This window comes from Neoarius graeffei, chromosome 1 (assembly GCF_027579695.1).
Source record: "Neoarius graeffei isolate fNeoGra1 chromosome 1, fNeoGra1.pri, whole genome shotgun sequence".
Taxonomy (NCBI): domain Eukaryota; kingdom Metazoa; phylum Chordata; class Actinopteri; order Siluriformes; family Ariidae; genus Neoarius; species Neoarius graeffei.
In genome coordinates, this window is record NC_083569.1 from 108602298 (window position 1) to 108623138 (window position 20841).

Genomic DNA, 20841 nt, shown 5'->3' on the forward strand with positions numbered 1-20841 from the left:
GAAAAATGTCTACATGTGCAGCAGTGAACTGTACAAATCATCAGGTCAAAGGTTATGGACTGACGTTTCACCCATGAGTATTTGTATTTTATATCTAACGTTAAATAAGCTCGCTTTCATGTATTTCTTATATATATATTGCATACACACACGGAAGAAATATATGAAAGAGAAGGGTACACTGTATAAGCAAAAAACTAAAATGATCTCCGTAAAAAATTATATTAGTAAAAAAGAGCCATTCAAAAAAAATTAAAAAGACCAGAGACTGAGCTGGAAAAGGGAAAAAACAACAGTGAAGGGGAGCGGTATAAAGATATGTAAAGAATGTGGGTAAAGTTGAGAAAAGAAGAGGAGGTAATGAAAGGGGAAAAAGTCAGGAGATCCTTTTCTTGGGGCAAATTTGATCTGATACTACGGTTTAACACAAGCCAAAGACAGGCGATGGGAGTGGTAATATGGCGGCCAGATGGCTTCACTCCTCTCTACAACAAGGAATAGGCTATGAGCTCTCCAGATTTTACATAGAGCTCAGTGCAGTGATCCAGGCATTATTTCTTCTTTTTTTTTTTTTGCGGTTAGGAAACAACGACTTGGTCCATTACCGCCACCTAGTGTTATGGAGTGTAGATCAGAAGTTCTCGGATTGGCATCGTTTAAAACAGGGGTTCTCAACATTTTCTGCGTTGAGGCCCACCTATTCATACTTGCCACGAATCGGGGCCATTAAAAAAAATTCCCAATTATTTTGGCTCATCTATTCGAATAGAATCTAATAATTTATTATAAAGTGTATTAATCGAATGCAACATCACTCCCTGTTAAAGTTAGGAGCCCAGCAATTAAATAAATACAACAAACACAAACTGTTTTTATGTGTAGGTATTGTATTTAAAACTGTATGGATGTGCCAGAAGCCAACATAAAACCATGCATGCGGGGTATTCTCAGTCAAAAGGGATTAATGATCCAGAAGTGGAGTCTGATCCATTAACACAAGAACTTATTGCCATGTTTGTGAACAGCAAATGAGCAAGTCATTAAAACCAAGAAGTACACTCAAAAGAAGTGGACATAGAAACCACTCAATGGGATAGATCCTTACACGCTAACAAAGAAAGGTTTTTCCAAAGAGTTGGAAAAGTATCCAGCCGCTGAGTTCACCAACATCTCAAACTACCTGGTGCTGCAGACATCGTTCTACACAGACAAACCAGTGAAAACCTGGAAGAGCATGGAGACATACAACTTTTTATATGTGGCAGAGTTAAAGATCTGGGGATCAGGACACGACAAGATAAATCCTGTATCGTGTTTGCGCAGGTAAATAGGAGTTTCTGGGCTTTTTGTACATGCTAGGACGCTGTAAGTTTTCATATCAGGTGTAAACAAACCACAGCCACTTGATTCTCAAACCTCCCTGCTCTTCTTTTCCAGCAGTCATCACAGATCCATGTAATTTAAACACAAATGCATTTATTTATTCAGCATAGACGCAGAGCCATGGCCTCACTTTCGTTTATAAATGCCTTGAGACCTCAAGAATGGCACAGGAGTAGTTTTAAGCATTAACAATAAATCTAATATAGTAATTTTTATGATTAAAGTGATTTATATAGATAGCGGTCTGAGCGAATGACCTTGACATCTGTAACATCACAGCAGGAAGTCTATTGGTCTCATTACCGTTTCTGCTATACTAAAATACAGAGCTGACTGCAACTCCGATCCTCCATTTTGAGCTAATTTATCGCCATGCCACGTAGAGGTGTTGCTGCACCTGCCAGCAACACGACAGAAGGTGGACTTATGTTCCATTCATGGTCCAAGAATGTTTAAACTGCAAAGATTTGGACACGTTTTGTGAGTTCACGGGCACACTGGGCCCCTATGAAGCATTTGCTCTGCACTACTGGGCTTCTGCTCTGCACATTTTACTGAAGACTTGTACAAGACCTCTGATCTATTGAGGAGCGTTGGCTATAAGCCCGTATTGAAAGAGGGTGTAGTAGCAACAATTAAAGAAAAAGAAAACTTCAAGTATTTTTTTTTTTTAAAGGAAAGTTCAGTTGCACCAGTCCTCCCCGATTGAGCCGAGGGTTGTTGGTAAAACCCAGGTTGGAACAGGATGTGGCATATCGCTCAGGCAGTGACCTCCCCGTGGTTGTTGCTAAAACTGGCGATGTCCCGTCCTGGGTTTTAGTAATTGCCTGAGCTGAGCAGTAATGGTGGAGTACGCTGTATGGACAAAATAGAGAATGAGTGGACCAGCTATCTTATTTCTAAACTGGATATGCTGCCATCTCGCCCTTACGAAGAAGTAGTGAATGAACAGAGAACTGAACAAACAACTGAAAGTCAGATTGTTTCAAAAAGATCGGCCTTCAAGAAGCGAGAACACAGATGGGTAAGCTGCAACTCTCATCTCATCTCATTATCTCTAGCCGCTTTATCCTTCTACAGGGTCGCAGGCAAGCTGGAGCCTATCCCAGCTGACTACGGGCGAAAGGCAGGGTACACCCTGGACAAGTCGCCAGGTCATCACAGGGCTGACACATAGACACAGACAACCATTCACACCTACGGCCAATTTAGAGTCACCAGTTAACCTAACCTGCATGTCTTTGGACTGTGGGGGAAACCGGAGCACCCGGAGGAAACCCACGCGGACACGGGGAGAACATGCAAACTCCGCACAGAAAGGCCCTCGTCGGCCACGGGGCTCGAACCCAGGACCTTCTTGTTGTGAGGCGACAGCGCTAACCACTACACCACCGTGCCGCCCCAGCTGCAACTCTTGTTTGGCCTTTTACGTTTTATCAGTGAAAATGCATGCACGTACATGTTGCATAAGTTTTAACATCTATCCTGTTTTAATGAGAGTCAACCTACAATCAATGAAGTCAAATCAGTCTTAGTTCAGCAATTTGGTAACGGTATTTCTTACTTTCACCATAAATTTTTTTATTTATATGACTTTGCTCTATAGCTGTCAAAGGCCTCGGCCTTAAAACCGGTAACCGCAGTGACGTCACGCACTCAGGCATGGCTAGCTCAGCGGGGCAGCTCAAATGCTAACTTTGCGGTGGATTTTAACTTTCAAAAATATTTTTTTTATTCCCATTTATGCAGCATATGAGAGTCAAGGATGGAGATACTATCCACTCAGAAATTTATTTAAAAATAAAGTTCTGCGTATCTGCTTGAACTTACCCACAAATGTATTTATTCCATGTGAAAAGTATACTGCAAACCAGCTACCAGATTTGGGACACTACAACATCCTGAACTATTTAGTATTTAGGTTCAAACTTGAAAAAATTTTGCAGCCCACTAGATGACGGACATAAAACAATAAACTTAACAAGAACTATCATACAGAAACAACAATTGTGACCAAAATTAATCAGGCCTATTCACATTTAAAAACATAGAATCAAAAAAACTCAAGGGGGCTATCCCTGCCCCCTAACCTGCAGGGTATTTCAAACTTCTTCAACACCAAGGCTACCTGCCTTGAAGAACACACCATCCAAGCCTCATTAAAAAAATTAAACAGTATAATTAGGCCTAGAACTAAGCTACACCTTACTTGTTGACATTTACACACAGCACTATGGTTAATGGGGGGAACCCTCCAGCTTACTTGTGGTGGCTATAATTTGCTGCACAAACAAAACATAGATTGTACAGTATATAGCACAGTCAAACAGTATGCTAACAATACTCACATACCACACAAGTCCAATCAGCTAATGTTTATTTCCGATCCATGGCATGTCAGTCTGAAGTCTTTTCACGCCCTTGTTCTAATAACGCGACTTCTTTCGGAGATTCAAATTTTTGCTTTCCATCCACTGTCACCTTCAATATAGCTGGGTACAACAATGCATAGTCCATATTCATTTTCCTTCATTGCGCCTTTATATCATCAAAAGCTTTATGTCTCCAGACCACTTCGGCTGAGTAATCATTGAAGAAGGAGATTTTGGGCTCTCTGTGTGTGGAATCATCTTGACTGGATTGATGAGAAGATCCCATCTGACATGCCGCCTTCATTACTCATTGCTTGTCCCTAAAGTTATGGAACTTCATCATCATTGGTCTGGGACATTGATTAGGGCCGAGTTTTGGTGCTAAAGACGGATGAGCCCGGTCAAGCTTCAAATGGCCTGCTTTTATGTTCATTTGGAGGTCATCAAAAAATCCACCTTTTGAAGAATTTCATCAGATCAGATCCTTCAGTCTCCTCAGGTAAGCCAACTACACATATATTACATCTGCGACCCTGGTCGTTGAGATCGATGTGCTCTAGGCATGTCACGCACTTGTTTCTCAAGAGATTCTATCTTGGCCTCAGAGGCTATAGCCGTCACCTCTCTCTCAGCAATACATTTCTTGGCTTCTCTAACCTGAGCGGTAACTGCTTGTAGCTGCGAGGTCCGTTCTTTAATAGCCTCCAAGACCATGGCAACTTTGGTGTCGATGACTTGAGTGAGGTTATCTGCAATCCTATCCAAAGCTTGAATAATGCCTGGCTCTATAGCACCTAAATTAGCAACACTGGGTAGCTCTGTGCTAGCATCTAGCTCTCCACCATCATTAATGCTGAAAGGTTTCTTTGAAGATTTTTTTTTTGGTTTTGTGGGCATGGTGTCTGGAGTTCTCAGAAAATAACTGTCCAGGCTCATGTTAAGCTATCTCCTGTTCAAAATTCTGTACTTTTACCACATAGACAGGGGAAATATACACAAACTAATAAATACCAGCGGAGCTCACAGCGATGTTTACGATGCCATCTTGCTCCCCCCATAAGAATATGTTTTAACAAATCTGTTTTTAATTTCTTTTTAAGAGGAACTGACTTCACTTACTCTTGACTGAAAATCAAAATAATTGGCTTGAAATCAAAATACAGGTCAACATAAAACATACATAATGTGATTACATCAAGGTGTGTGCATGGTTACATCTGCATAAAATCACCACAAAATACAAATGCACACTTCCTCATACATTCTGTGTGTAGATCTGCCCTCACTCCCACGCAGTGGGATTTCTTGCAGTGACTTCAGTATGCGATCGAGCTGCTGGCATAGCCACAACTTTTGGAGGCTTCCTTTCAGCTGGGCTATCTCTGCCTTCAAAAGAGTAATCTTATGGCAGTAGTTCCTCTTCTGTCTCTCATGCTTCTGCTTGCTCTTTTTGCCTCTGCGACGAGTTCTCTTGCTCTTTGAAGGGCAAGGAGCGTGCTGGACAAAAACACTATTTCTTACAGTACCCAAAGAAATGCTCCAGGTGGTCATCCAGTCACATTTCCCTCACCTGGACTTCTGCAAGCAACGCAATAGTATTTCTACAAACACATCCAAGCATTTGCTCTTGAGCCCTACAAGAACATAATGTGCCCTAAACCAGATGTGGTGCCTTCAGATGGGGCAGAAGATGAAGAAATAAAGATGCATGGAGATAAAGGAGAGGAAGAACCGAGTTGAGGTCAGAGGTGCAGGTGAGGACGTGGGTGAAGCTGCAAACATGGGCATGGTCATGGCAATAGCAAAGAGATTGAAATACATGGAGGATATAAGGGGGAAAAGCCATGCTTAAACGAAAAATAAAAAAAGAAAACCACTACATGTTACAAATATGTAAACATGCTCACAAAAATGTACAGTGAAAAAATTGTGGATGTCTGTGAAGCAAACATGAATATGTGCCCCAAGTTTCTTTTTTTTTCTTTTTTTTTTAATGTTTGCAGAAAACTATGCCACTCCAAGATTGGCTTGCACAGCCACCAAAGGAAACAATCCCCCTGGGACAATGATGGTTATCATCGTTTGCGATGGACAACAACAACATATAAAGTTCTTAGCAATGCACATCACAAGAGAAGGCACCATCAGCAGATAGGGTTTGCTGCCGTACTTTCTGCAGCGATCCGTTTTCATCTTTCTTGGCATTTCTACTTGTGTTGAAGGCCTTTACACCCCTGAGCAAACAGGTTTCTCCATATCCATCTGTCAAGAGTGAAGCATTCAGAGTTGTCAGGGGATACACCAAAACTTTGGAGAGAGACTTTGAGATTGTCTTTGTATCTCTTCTTGGGACATCCTCTATTACGAGTGCCTCTGCAGAGTTCTCCAAAAAAATACCTTTTTCGGCAAACGTGTAGCTGACATTCTGACCACGTCCTGCCCATCGGAGTAGAGTTTGACGTATAATACCTTCAATACTAGGACTGTTTGCACATTCCAGAACTTTAGTATCGGTTACTCGATCTTGCCATTTCAGAGGTGAGAGCCACTCAGCCGCAAGCAACTGAGACGGCAATACATGAGCAAGCAGTTTTTGGTTCACCTTTTCTAGACCCCTCCCCAAAGTTGGGGCAAACAGTCCTATCCTAAAGAGGGCTGCTTGGTCACCCAAAGTGACACCGAGCTGTGCCATTACTCAGTTGGCAAAACAGAACGATCATTTCCTTTGAGCCGCCTTTGTGTAGTTTTGTGATTGGCTGGAAGCTGGTAATCACAAGCCTGCTGACGTCACCACTTGACCATCGCCAAAGGACTTAGAACTGCAGGTGAGAATGAGTAGGTCAATGACACCTGCTCATGATGATTTTAGAGTGGAGGCTCCCTTGCGCAGAGGTGGCAAGGAAGTTTCCAAGATGAACCCAAATCTTCCGCAGCTGCAGTGGGATGGCCAGAGATTCCTTCAGCATCTACGCTCTGCCCTAAATAGCTGTATTTCCACAGTATAGCGCTACTACCATAAATTTGGGACAATGTCCAGCCATCCACCATCTGTAGCCACTTATCCTGTGCAGGGTCGCAGGCAAGCTGGAACCTATCCCAGCTGACCATGGGCAAGAGGCAGGGTACACCCTGGACAAGTAGCCAGATTATCGCACGGCTGACACATAGAGACAAACAACCATTCACACTCACATTTACACCTATGGTCAATTAGCGCCACAAATTAGCCTAAGTTGCATGTCTTTGGACTAGAGGGGGGGACTGGAGCACCCGGAGGAAACCCAAGTAGACACAGGGAGAACATGCAAACTCCACAAAGAAAGGCCCCTCTCAGCCACCGAGCTCAAACCCAGAACCTTCTTGCTGTGAGGCGAGAGTACTAACCACTACACCAACATAAATTTGGGACACTGTGCAAAATGTAAATAAAACACAGAATATAATGACTTGCAAATGTTGGAAACCCTGTATTTCACTGAAAATAGTAGAAAGACAACATAACTGTTGAAACTGAGAAATGTAATTTAAAAATATATATATATATGCTCATTTTGAATTTGATGTCAGCAGCACGTTTCAAAAATTTAAGACAGGGGCATGTTTACCACGATGTTGCATCATCTCAGCTTTGACCAACAGTCTGCAACGGTTTGGGAACTGAGGAAACCAATTGCTGGAGTTTTGAAAGAGAAATGTTATGCCATTATTGCCCGATATGCAATTTCAGTTGATCAACAGTTGGGGTCTCCTTTGTTGTATTTTGCGCTTCATAATGCGTCAAATCTCTTAAATGGGAGATAGGTCTGAACTGTAGGCAGGGCAGTTTAGCACCTGGACTCTTACAACAGAACTATGCAGTTTTAATGTGTGCAGAAAGCAGTTTGGCCTTGTCTTGCTGAAAGAAGGAAGGCCTTCCTTGAAACAGATTTTGTCCGGATGGCACCATATTGCACTGAAACGTGTATATATCATTCAGTATTAATGATGTTTTGAGGTGGCCAAACTTGCTGATCAATTACTCATTCATTTGATCAGCAACACCTGGCTGTTAATTGCCTTCATAATTTCTATGGAAGCAGTAAGGGTATCATTAATTTTTCACACACTGCTACTGCATTTCTAGCTTACTTTGTGTTAAATAAATAATGACAGGGTGAACATGTCGTGTTATTGGTCATCTGAGGTTGTATTTGCCCAATTATAAGACCCAGTAATGACCAGATGATTTTTTTTTATGTCGTCCTGACACTTAAAACCTAGACTTGAAAGAGGGTGTACTTTCTTTTTCACATGACTGTATGTGCATATAAAATCATCACACTTTGTAATGCACCAAATGTTTTAAATGGGAGACAGGTTTGGACTGCAGGCAGGGCAGTTTAGCACCCAGACTCTCTTACTACAGAACTATGTACTACAGAAATATGTGCAGAAAGCAGTTTGGCCTTCCCTGAAACAGATTTTTTCTGGATGGCACCATATTGCTCTGAAAGCATGTATATATTATTCAGCATTCATGATGCCCTCCCAGATGTACAAGCTACCCAGGTCATGTGCACTAATGCACCCTCATACCATTACAGATGCTGGCTTTTGAACTGTGCACTGATAAGCTGGATGGTCCCTCTGCTCTTTAGCCTGGAGGACATGGTGTCCATGTTTTCGAAAAATAATTTCTACTTCTGATTTGTCAGACCTCAGAACAGTTTTCTACTTCGCCTCAGTCAATCATAAAAGAGCTTGGGCCCAGGGGTGATGGTGGTGTTGTTTCTGGATATTGTTTATATCTGGCTTTAACTTGCATTTGTGGATGCAGTAATGAACCGTTTTCACAAACAATGGTTTTCTGAAGTGTTCCTGAGCCCATACAGTGATTTCCACTACAGACATCTGTCTACTTTTAATGCAGTGTCACCTGAGGGCCTGAAGATCACAGGCATCCAGTGTCAGTTTTCAGCCTTGTTTCTTGCATACAGAGATTTCTCCAGATTCTCTGACTCTTTTAATGATATTATGTACCATAGATCATGTGATTCCCAAATTCTTTGTAATTTTACATTGAGGACCGTTATTCTTAAACTGTTGCACTGTTTGCCCACGCAGTCTTTCCCAGAGTGATAAACCCCTCCCCATCTTTGTGAGAGAGACACAGCCTGACTGGGATGCTCATTTTATACCCAGTCATGTTACTGACCTGTTGGCAATTAACTAAATTAAGTTTTTTAAGCATTACACCTTTTTCAGTCTTTTGTTGCCTCGTCCCAACTTTTCTGAAACGTGTTAACCAATTCAAAATTAGCATATATTTTTCAAAAAACAATACAATTTCTCAGTTTCAACATTTGATATGTTGTCTTTCTCCTATTTTCAAAGAAAATGCAGGGTTCCCATGACTTGCAAATAGTCATATTTTGGTTTTATTTACATTTTACACACAACGTCCCAATTTTATGGACATTTCTGACTTTTCTTAAAAAGTTAAATCTGACTACTTTAAATACCCATCTCTCAGCAGTGTATTTGTCGAATTTCTTAATCTATTCATCACTGGAAAACTTTTTTAAAAGGCCTTTCATGAAAACACAATCTTTCAATCTTGAAAAATTGACCCACGTGACTGCTGTAATAATGGATGGTCATAGAGTTATAGCCAAAATTTCCCATTACCGTAAAAAAAAAAAAAAAAGAATATAAAACCATGTATGTCTTAACTTGACAAATTCTCATGTCAAGAGCTGTTGGTTTTATTGTCAGGGCACTTGTGTTTCCTAAACAATTTTGATTGAGGAAAGCTCCCTCCACATTGCCCACACTGATACGGGCTTCTGTTATTTATGAATCTGCAGGTGTCTGTGGAAGGCACTTCGGTGACGAAAACTCTTCCCGCACTGTCCACAATGATACGGTTTCTCTCCTGTATGGATCCGCTCATGGTGTTTGAGAGTACTCCGACAAGTAAAACTCTTCCCACACTGTCCACAATGATATGGCTTCTCTCCTGTGTGGATACGCTCATGGCGTTGAAGATGACTCCGACAAGTAAAACTTTTCCCACACTGTCCACAATGATACGGCTTCTCTCCTGTGTGGATACGCTCATGGCATTGGCGATGACTCTGAGAAGTAAAACTCTTCCCACACTGTCCACAGCAATACGGCTTCTCTCCGGTGTGGACACGTTCATGCAGGTGGAGATGACTCCGACAAGTAAAACTCTTCCCACACTGTCCACAGCAATACGGCTTCTCTCCTGTGTGGACACGTTCATGCAGTTGGAGATGACTCAGACACGTAAAACTCTTCCCACACTGTCCACAGGAATATGGCTTCTCTCCTGTGTGAACACGCACATGCTGTTGGAGATTACTCCGATAAATAAAACTCTTCCCACACTGTCCACAGTAATATGGCTTCTCTCCTGTGTGGACACGCTCATGCTGTTGGAAATTACTCCGATAAATAAAACTCTTCCCGCACTGTCCACAATGATACGGCTTCTCTCCTGTATGGATATGCTCATGATCGTGGAGATTGCGACAACAAGTAAAACCCTTCCCACACTGTCCACAGTGATACGGCTTCTCTCCTGTGTGGATACGCTCGTGCTGTTGGAGATTACTCTGCTGAGTAAAACTCTTCCCACACTGTCCACAGCAATATGGCTTCTCTCCTGTGTGGATACGCTCATGCTGTTGGAGATTACTCAAACGGCGAAAACTCTTCCCACACTGTCCACAGCAATATGGCTTCTCTCCTGTGTGGATGCGCTCATGATCATGGAGATGACTCCAACGACGAAAACTCTTCCCACACTGTCCACAGCGATATGGCTTCTCTCCTGTGTGGATACGCTCATGCAGTTGGAGAGCACTCCGAGAAGTAAAACTCCTCCCACACTGTCCACAGTGATACGGCTTCTCTCCGATGTGGATGCCCTGGTGATATTTTAATTGGCGACTCTTCATGAAACTTTTCCCACAATCTGAGCAGTGGTACATCTGGAAAACACAACAAAATGATTCAAGATGCTTCATTCACCTACACATAATGTGTACACACACACAGAGAGAGACACAAAGAGAAAGAAACTATTAAATTGTTGCACAAAGCTATGAAGTTTATCTTCGAGTGGTGAACGTATACATCACGAGGGAGACGTGAACGAGTGATATTTTTCAACATGAGAAGACCACCATCATGCAAACATGAAAATATTGTTGATATTATCGAGACATATCCACAAAAAATACTTGAACCAGTATTGAATATTGGCAATATGTCAAATCAGCAGGAAAACACTGGGAGTGACATCATCAGAGTGAAGACATTGTGGATATGCGTGACTTTTGCCAATGTATTTTGGATGAAAAATGTGAGTTTTCAACACGAGAATCTAAACTTCATATTTTCAAGCCATCAATTTTTTTTAATGATATAGACACAAAGTACCCAAATTTATCAAAATTCTTTGATGCCCTCACGACTGATGTTGCAGTCCTTGAAAAAAATCTCCCAGTCTGACTAGCCCAACGGGCAAGCAGCACCCAAAACATACTTGCCTGAAAAACAATTCCACTCACCCAGAGCTTTATTTTATTTTGGAAAGGACAGAATACAGTTTTTTTTTTTAATAGATGAAGAAGCATAATTATGATAAATCCACAAACACCAGACACATTCAGAAAGATGGTTCGAGTAGCAGAGGAATTAATAATTTAGGGTATATTAAGCTGTGGAGAGTTTTGAATGAGTATAATAATAATAATAATAATAATAATAATAATAATAGGGTGGCACGGTGGTGTAGTGGTTAGCGCTGTTGCCTCACAGCAAGAAAGTCTGGGTTCAAGCCCCGTGGCCGGTGAGGGCCTTTCTGTGTGGAGTTTGCATGTTCTCCCCGTGTCCGCTTGGGTTTCCTCCGGGTGCTCCGGTTTCCCCCACAGTCCAAAGACATGCAGGTTAGGTTAACTGGTGACTCTAAATTGATCGTAGGTGTGAATGGTTGTCTGTGTCTATGTGTCAGCCCTGTGATGACCTGGCGACTTGTCCAGGGTGTACCCCGCCTTTCGCCCGTAGTCAGCTGGGATAGGCTCCAGCTTGCCTGCGACCCTGTAGAACAGGATAAAGCGGCTAGAGATAATGAGATGAATGAATAATAATAATAATAATGTTGGAACTTCATTTCTGTTATCAGAGGAACACAGTCCTGTGCAAAATATCACCATGGAACCAGAGTATAGAAATGAACCTACTGTTCGAGAGAGTTCTACACAAACACACTGAACTTTACAACAGCTGCACGCATGTGAAATGGAAATAAATCGACTAAGGCAGGAAAAACTATTTTGGATAAAATTGTTATTGTCTGTTACACACTGATCAACCTGTGTGACTCAGTTGTGCCTTTTGAATAGAGAATAAATGAAGAGGGAATGGAACATTAACCATTTATTGAAATTATTATTACAAGAGTGATTTATAGTTACTGTAGGACTACAGCTAACATACAACTGGAATGTGCCGATTCTGTTAGCTTTTGTAATTATTGTACCATCCACCATTAGATAAAATTAAAAATAAAATCTTATAAAATTGTTTGAAAGTCTAGAGCAAGATATTTTGTTATTTTACGAATAACACTTCAGATATTGTTTTAACAATAATAAGCATCACTGTATAAATGATAGTTACACAGCTATTTGCGCACTATGTCTTTGGGGTTGATGAGACATGCAGGGCCGGGAGGGAATACCATCTAGCCCACAGTTCAAGTCGGAATCCTTTGAGCGTAAATGCTTTGGCTTTCGCAACATTCTGTTCCCAAAAGCTGATGTCAGGAAAACCTTCTTTGCGTAAAGACTTTTTCTTGTGTTTGTAGTTTTTTTTAAACTGTTCTTCCGTGTCGGGACTTTTTGAGAAAAAGAAGGTATATTCCAACATGTAGCTAATGCTAGGCCACAAATCTGCACCGTCACTCCAGTCATTTTGAAGAATTTTATACAGATCAGAACTGCCAATAAACTCTAATAAACACTTCTTTCTGACTAAGAGTGTCCAAGTAATCCAGTAGTAGAGCTTTTTTTAGCTGTAGTTTTCTTCGGACAACAGCAACAGACGTCTCTGCTTGGCTTCAGTATGTGAACTGCCAATCAGCGGGTACCATACATGTTTACGATTTCTGTGTCACGATTTACAACCAGTGGGAGACACCCTTTGTCGGCTGTCCACCAATCACAGGCTCCCATGCCACAATGGCGGTATGTTGATAAATATTTAGAAAATAAAAATATTATGAAATATATGAAACCATCAAAAGCAATTTAAAAAATCGTAATATATATACACTGGTTAAAGGTAAGGAACATTATTCAGTGATATCATTTATTATTAACTCCAATCGTGATATAAAAGCTCCAAGTTTGACACCTGCCCGCTTCAACTGCGCTGCAGGCACACTGTCCTTGACCCTCATCATGCCCTTAGCCAACTGGTATAATTATGTCATTACGTGGACCCCTCTGAGCCGAGCTTTTCCAGTACATTCGAACACACGCATACTCCGACGAATTATAATGAAAAACAAGGAAATTTAAATGATTTCCTTAAAATATTTTTGTACCTTTATATATTGTGTTAATAAAACAACGCATTTCCCGTAAAACGAGACGAGCTACTTTAGACTGGTTCCATGCTCTCTTAGTGCAGAGTGAGCAGTCAATGTTTCTGATGCTTGGTAGGATTAATTTTATATGGGAACCAGTCCAGGAAAACAAGATTTTCGATAGACACAGGTGAACTTTGTTTTGAGGAGGAGTCAGAAGTCACGATGCATGATTCACTTTGCAGAATAACAATTGAAATAATATGCTACCACCAGACTGACAGTTCAGGCCTGCATCACGGAGCGGTTGCCTGTGTTACTTAGGTTGGCAGCACTAACTTTTGTCGTTCGATCGGACGATTACCATACAAGTTTTACTCGTCCTTGCACATACTTCAGTCATCTTGGACGCTCGGACATGTGGTTTTTCGAGCACTGTATTGAGAAATGTGTCATGGTTGGAGTTCTCCATGTTCCAGATGTTGTTTTACCCCCCCTTTTTTTTTCCATACACTCTGTTATAGATTTCCATTTTATGACTTCTGCATTACTGAGTAAGTACACAAACATTTGAGTTCAAACATTTGTTTTCCAGCATAAAATTAAATGTTACAAAAAAAATGCTTGTCTCTAAGAGAGCACTTTTCAGATTAAAAAAAGAAAACAATGAAGGCTACTGGGTTTTACTGCAAAATTGAGAAGCAAGTGTGACAGTGTCCAGAAGAACTGTGGCTGCAAGATGCTCAGTCAAACCTACAGCTACTTTATCAAACTGCACTCATTGTACCTGAATTTATTTTTTTGTTTGTTTTAAACAAAGGGTCATCTCACACCAAATATTGACCGTTTTATTTATTATGGCTTACTGCTGTTCATAGTGGGGGTTTTTTTAAATGTTGGAATATTTATTTTTGAAGCCATTTTTGGTCGAGCGCATTTCTTTACACGTCACACACTTTTCCAGCATAATTTCTAGCTGATTCACTTTCATATTTTCCTTGTCTTGTCTTCTGGCAGGAGAGCGGAGTCCACCAAGTTTCCTCATGCTGACTTGTTTTGGGTAAAAGTAGGTCAAACATGTCCCATGGTGGTCACGTGATAGTCACGCACTTGCTTCAGCAATCTCCGGAATCGTAAAATGCAGGATGCGTTTTATCTCAGCAAAACATTTACACACACAAAACATCTCAAAACTCTAACAGCAACAGAAATAGAAAATTGTTGCCCAGAATTCAACTTCGCAGTCAGAGCCTTTCAATGACTGATGGAAAATATTGAACTTTTTCACGATATTCTAATTGTTTCAGATGCAAGAGGAAATCTGGTTTTCTGTGTCCTGGAAAAATATTTTGTGATTATTAATAAACATGAAGATTGAAAACGTACCCTTTTTATTTTACCTCCAATTGTGACAGTGGCCCCAGAAAATCACTACCAAAGCAATGCACCAGTCTTTGTACAACCACTCCCATGGTGCTGTACAAACAGCGGCGTTTCAGCACTATTATTTTGGACAGCCAAAAGCAGCATGGCCACAGAACAGGGCCCGCTGATCACACACAACTGGAGCTGCATAATAGGTGCCTTAATTCATCCTCCTCAAACAGCCAGGAGAGTATAAAAGGCACCACGTCTCTGAGGTTAGTCAGAACTCAAATGTGCTCTTTGGCTCAGACACACTCACTCTCCCTCCCCTATCTTTAGGCAGGCAACCTCGCCAACACAGAGGATGACGATGAGCTTGAGCCCCTTGCATGCTTTGTTGTCGAACACCCCAGCAATCACAACCTCACCCATCACTGCCTCTGGGATGCCGTCTGACATTGGGCACAGCCAGCATGTGCTTTAAACTGGTTTGGGCTCCCCGCCACCTGCACCACCCACATACTGCAGTCTCCCTACACACACTGTTCCCTGATTTTTCATTAAATCACATCACTTTTTGCACTGAAGATTGGGTTTGTGCCACTGCCCCCCCTTTGCAGCATAAGCATCAAATAAAGTTGTTTTAAAAATCCACTTTTAACAATCAAAAACGCAGTAAAACATGGTCAACTGGTGATACCCTAGATTTACTAGTGTACACTAAGCCTCTAAAAAGACAAAGTCTGTTGTAGACTCCATGCTTAAATTTAAAGGAGCTATTTAAAGTAGCCTGTTGAAGCTAAATACTGTATTGTGGTTTGTGAGGCAATGAGACTTCCTGTATGAGATCAGCCATCTGAATACAGTGTGGAGAATAAGGCCGGACCAGCAGATATATACCGGTAATTTTCACATTTGTCTGTCTGTATTTCAAAAGCATCAAACCAGATGGCCCACGAAAAATTGATAAGGTATGGTTCTATCTACTTCTAATTTTCTTCCAAACATTACACTGGGCAAATACATTATCTTGTAACACGGCCTGTGAAACGAAGGCTCCTGCAGATCTGAGTTTAGAAATTCATAACTTGGCCACCGATGGTCCTAGCCACAGCAAACTTTACAGGCACTTACCGCTCCCCAAGCCCTTTGGAACCAGATCAGGCACGGCCGTGGATCGCTATTTGTCCTAGGCTACGTTCACACTGCAGGCTGAAGTGACTCAAATCCGATCTTTTCGCCCATATGTGACCTGTATCCGATCTTTTATTGACAATATGAACGACACAGATCCGATTTTTTCAAATCCGACCCAGGCCGTTTGGATATGTGGTGCTAATTCCGATTCCTATCCGCTCTTTTCATATGCGACTTCAGTCTGAACCGCCAAGTCGCATTCATCCGACTTACACGTCATCAACAAGCCACAAACGTCACTATTCTGCGCTGAAGTAGGCGGCGGGTCTCTCAAAAAAGTTACAACAACATGGCGCATAATCACGGGCGCAGATAGAGGGTGGGACGAGTCATATTTAAATTCACCTCGTTCGGTCCCCCCTACTTATAGGGAGGAAAAAACGTCTATGCTGTCTTTCTTTGCATAAGGCAAACCTCACGGAAAAATCAAAAGACTAATTACCATTCGGTTTATTGAGGTGCACAGCAGTGTATACATATAGTTGCAACAACTCACATAAAACAAAACAAAGACTGATATTCGGTTGGTTGAGCTGCGCAGACTGCACAGGTTGCGAGCTCGAGCTTGGTTGCTATGGTTACTAACAAGTTTGACAGGCATATTGGGGTTGGGGTTGGTTTGCTGGCAGCTTTGTCCCCCCCAGTTTTTTGTCCCCCCCAGTTCAAAAAATGTATCTGCGCCCCTGCGCATGACATCAATGCGAGGGACGCTTCGGGCTGTGAAGTTTCTGAATCTTCTCAATGGAAGGACGCAGAGGTTAGGGAGCTGATTTCCATTTGGGGGGATGCAGCTATTCAAGCTAGACTGGATGAGTCATACCGCAACCGGGCGGTTTTACTTCCGTAAACACTGGCCATGCTCACTGCGTGTGACGTCGTCGTATCCTGCAGTGCGCATGCGGAACACTTTTAGGTCGCTTTTCGTTCATACTGAGGATCACATACAAGTCGCATATATTTGTTAATGTGAACGACCTCACAAAAAAATCGGATTTCACAAAAAAATCGGAATTGAGCATTAAGCCTTGCAGTGTGAACGTAGCGCTAGAGCCCCCGAAAACTTTAACTCAACTCAAGCCTTGGCTCGAGCCAGCCTTAAAAATTTCATAACTCTGCCACCTAAAGTCCCAGCCCCAGCAAAATTTACAGGCACATCCCTCTCCCCGAGACCTTTCGGAGAAGAGTAGACACGGCCTGATCCGACATCAGAAGCAAGCGCAGCTTGTGGAAAACTTTAGTATGAGCCCTGGCTCCAGCCGCTCACAAGAATTTAAAAATTCATAACTTGGCCAGCAAAGGTCCTAGCTCTGCCAAAATTTACAGGCACCTTCCTCTCCCCAAGTGGCACGCCAAATAAGGCAATAATAATAATAATAATAATAATAATAATAATAATAATAATAATAATAAATACTCAGTATTCACTGTTGTTTTTATTGCACGATGCAGCTGAACTCGTGTTTTAGGGTTGACCGTATCTGATTGATCCAGTCAGTTGATTAAGAGTTCAGTTTACCTGTAACTTTGCAGTACAGTATTAGGTGCCAAACTGTCAATCAGTGGTTGTTAAGTGCATTTTTTTTTCAATCATAATGATAATGGCAATCATAGTCAGGATGTAGATTTATATTTTAAGAGTTTTTCTTTCTTCTAAGTTCTAGTCCAGCAGATTTTAGTATGAATGCCAAATGATATTACCATGTCCAGTTCTGAGTCCTTTTAAAAGCCATTCTGTTACAGAGTTACTTGGAATCTCATACTGTGGTGATTTTATATGTAATCTCACACATTACATGAAGAATTACATCAAGGTATTACATCCACATGTAAATGCACACATACCTTGATGTAATCACACAAGCAATAACTTGTTTTATGATGACTGTATTTTGATTCAAAGCCAGTCATTGCTGATTTTCTGTAAAAAAGTTTGTTGATTTTACTCCAAAAAGCAATGACAAATAGACTGGTCAAAGCAATATATTGTTATAGAACCTTGGAAATGTGTGTTAAGCCAGAATAACCTGAAACCAGAATAAAGCCTTATTTAGATTAATATTTTTAATTTGCTCTGGGTGGTCTATCCTTATTAAGACAGTGCAGACTGGGATGTATCCTTGGATAGTGCAGTCTGGCACTGGAAATATTGGTGGAACGCTATAAAAATGGATGATTTGTGACTTGGCGCGAGATCACTCTGCAGACTGATTCAGCTTTTGTTCATTGATTTAATAAGTCTAAACTTTTCTGCAACCTCTTTGACTTCGAATTGTTTTTTTCTTGGGAGAGTTTCTGCAACGTATTTTTTGGTGACCCCGAAGTGATTTGGAAGAAGCCTCTTGCTTGACTGCACTTGGGTGTCTGAACTGCACTGCACAAACAGCAGTTGCAACAAAACGGTGAGCAATTTTTTGCTACTTATCTGATCTATAAAAAGTTTGCGCTGTTGTGGTTTTGGCTACAGGTGTGGTGGTAAGAGGACTAAAAGTCTCCAAATTTGAGCAACTTTTAAAAGTGGAAACTTTTTTTGTGAAACACAGTAATTCTGAGATTGAAAGGGAAGATGGCATAGGTCTTGGGTTTTGTGGTTCTTGTTATGCATTTTGAGATATTTTCTACTGGCTGATTTTCCCTAAAAATCCCTAGTCTTTCCAAAGAGTTGCAGAAAACTGTTGCTGTTTTTAAGAAAAAGCCTGTTTAAAAAAAAAACAGGTCGTGTGTAAAATCCTGCAATACTGCTTTATTCTGGTATAAATAAAGGGCTGCATGGGCAGGGTCACATTGTAAGAACGTGTTGTGAGAAGAATACTGCAGTTTTTGCGAACCTGTGGATAGTGTGTGTGTGTCTAAATAGGTAAAGTGCTGAATTGTATTGTTTCTTTATTGTACGTGTCAGAGAAGAAAAGGCACCAGTCTGTGTGTCCGCGCATGTGTGCTGCAGATGTCCTTGTGTGTGTGTGAAGTATTGTTAAGGTGACGTCAGAGCAGGTGTGTGTAGGCCCCACCTTCTGAAACTCCCTTCTCTTTTAATCTCACCATCCGAATTTCTCTCTCTCTCTCCTGCCTCAGTGGTAATAAAATGGCTGTGTGATGCATCTAGTGCATAGGCTTCCAACCCTCACCGCTGGCTAGCAGACCTTTCCAGTGCCATAAAGAGAGAGCTGAGTGCCTAAGTCTCTCCTGCCAGTACATAGCCTCTCCACAGCAAGTCCTATGCAGTGCCTCCTTGTGGCTACAGACAGAAACTGGGCAACTGGGCACCACAAAGCCCCAGGCTAAACTGCAGGGAGCTTGGAGGAAGTTTAACTCCAAGACATGCAACATGCATGGCCCACCAGCATGTGGACACCCCCTGATGCCCATGAACCAGATCCCCAGCTATGGGCAAATAGCACGGGTAGACGGAGCTCATTAGCCTTGGTAAGCATTCCGTCTAGGGGAAGGAAAACCCCAAAATCAAACCTGCAGCCAACCTGGTGCCAAATGTTGTGTGTTGCACTCCTTTGGACCTCACCAGCAAGGCAAAGAGGGATGTCCTGACATACATTTGGGCAACCCAGGACCTCCATACCTTGTACCAACTACTTCTGCCCAGGCCTGTGCTCTGGAGAGGCCACTCCAGCCTCACCCTAAATTGTGAGGAAATAAACACAGAAGCTGGCAGTCTATGGGTGATAAGCCCATTCCTGATTGATATAGGGTACAGGTGCCACGGGTCAGCTTCGATGGTGGAAGGGACCATCGCGTCCCAATGGTCAGCTACGGCACGCCTCAAGCCGGGCAGCCCCCGGCCAGTAAGGTACTGACCGGTCACGGTCTGCCTACTTCAGTGGGTGCCCGGAGCTTAGAGCACATCGCTTAACATGTACCAGACAAGCAGGAAAAGAGTAAAACGAAGACGCCAGCTCTTCGCATTGGTAGCTGGATTGTCCGATAACCTCCAAGAAATAGACAATGTCCGAAAAACTGCAGTGATCGACTGTGAACTGCACAGACTTGACATCGACATAGCAGCCCTACAAGAAACCCAACTTCCAGACAGCGAATCTCTAAAGGAGGAGCACTACACCTTCTTCTGGCAGGGGAAAGGCACAGAGGAAACAAGGGAACATGGGGTTGGCTTCGCTGTTAAAAACATCCTGCTCCGCTCGATCGAACATCCATTGGGCAGCACGGAGAGAATCCTCACCCTTCGGCTCTCTACATCAGAATGCCCTGTAAACCTCATGTGTATTTATACACCAACACTACAAGCCATGCCAGAGGCGAAAGACCAGTTCTATGATCAACGTGATGGCGTCGTCAACAAAGTTCCAACATGAGAGCACATTTACCTCCTGGGAGATTTTAATGCCAGGGTGGGTGCAGACAGAGTCTTGGCCAAGTGTGCTAGGTCACCATGGCATAGGAAAAATGAACGAGAATGGTCAATGGCTCTTGGGGTTTTGCTGCTACCACATGTTTTGCATGACAAACACCTACTTCCAGAACAAGGCATGCCGCAAAGCATCCTGGAGACACCCAAGGTCAAAATATTGGCATCAACTGGACTTGGTCATCACCAGACACGACTCCCTGAACTAGGGGTGTGCAAAAATATCGATACGGCGATATATCGCGATACTTTGTCTTCTGATTCAATATCGATACTCAAAATTTGAATATCGATATTTTTTCAAATAATAAATCATGTTTCAGACGGGTTGTAAATCCAGTACGACTTCCGCACCTCCACTCCGCGAGGTGTCGCTGTGCCGCTCCCTCACTGCAAGGCACTCTTCGTCTTCTCTTTTTTCCCCGGCGGTTGCAGTGAGGGGAAAAAAAACAAGCAAGCATGGCTGTTAACGTAAACCTAGAGACGCCGCCGAACTTTAAGGCAGATGTTTGGAGGCACTTTGGATTCCAAAGGAAAGGAGAAAAAAA

General features: G+C 42.2%; 1 protein-coding gene and 1 pseudogene across 1 annotated transcript in view; both read right to left on the minus strand.

The window, feature by feature from the left end:
* Positions 1-20841, minus strand: part of LOC132881620 (zinc finger protein 850-like) — a 110893-nt gene that overhangs the window by 68482 nt on the left and 21570 nt on the right. The window lies entirely within an intron of this gene.
* The window catches only part of LOC132881615 (zinc finger protein 135-like), a 40017-nt pseudogene continuing 20045 nt past the window's right edge, over positions 870-20841 (minus strand).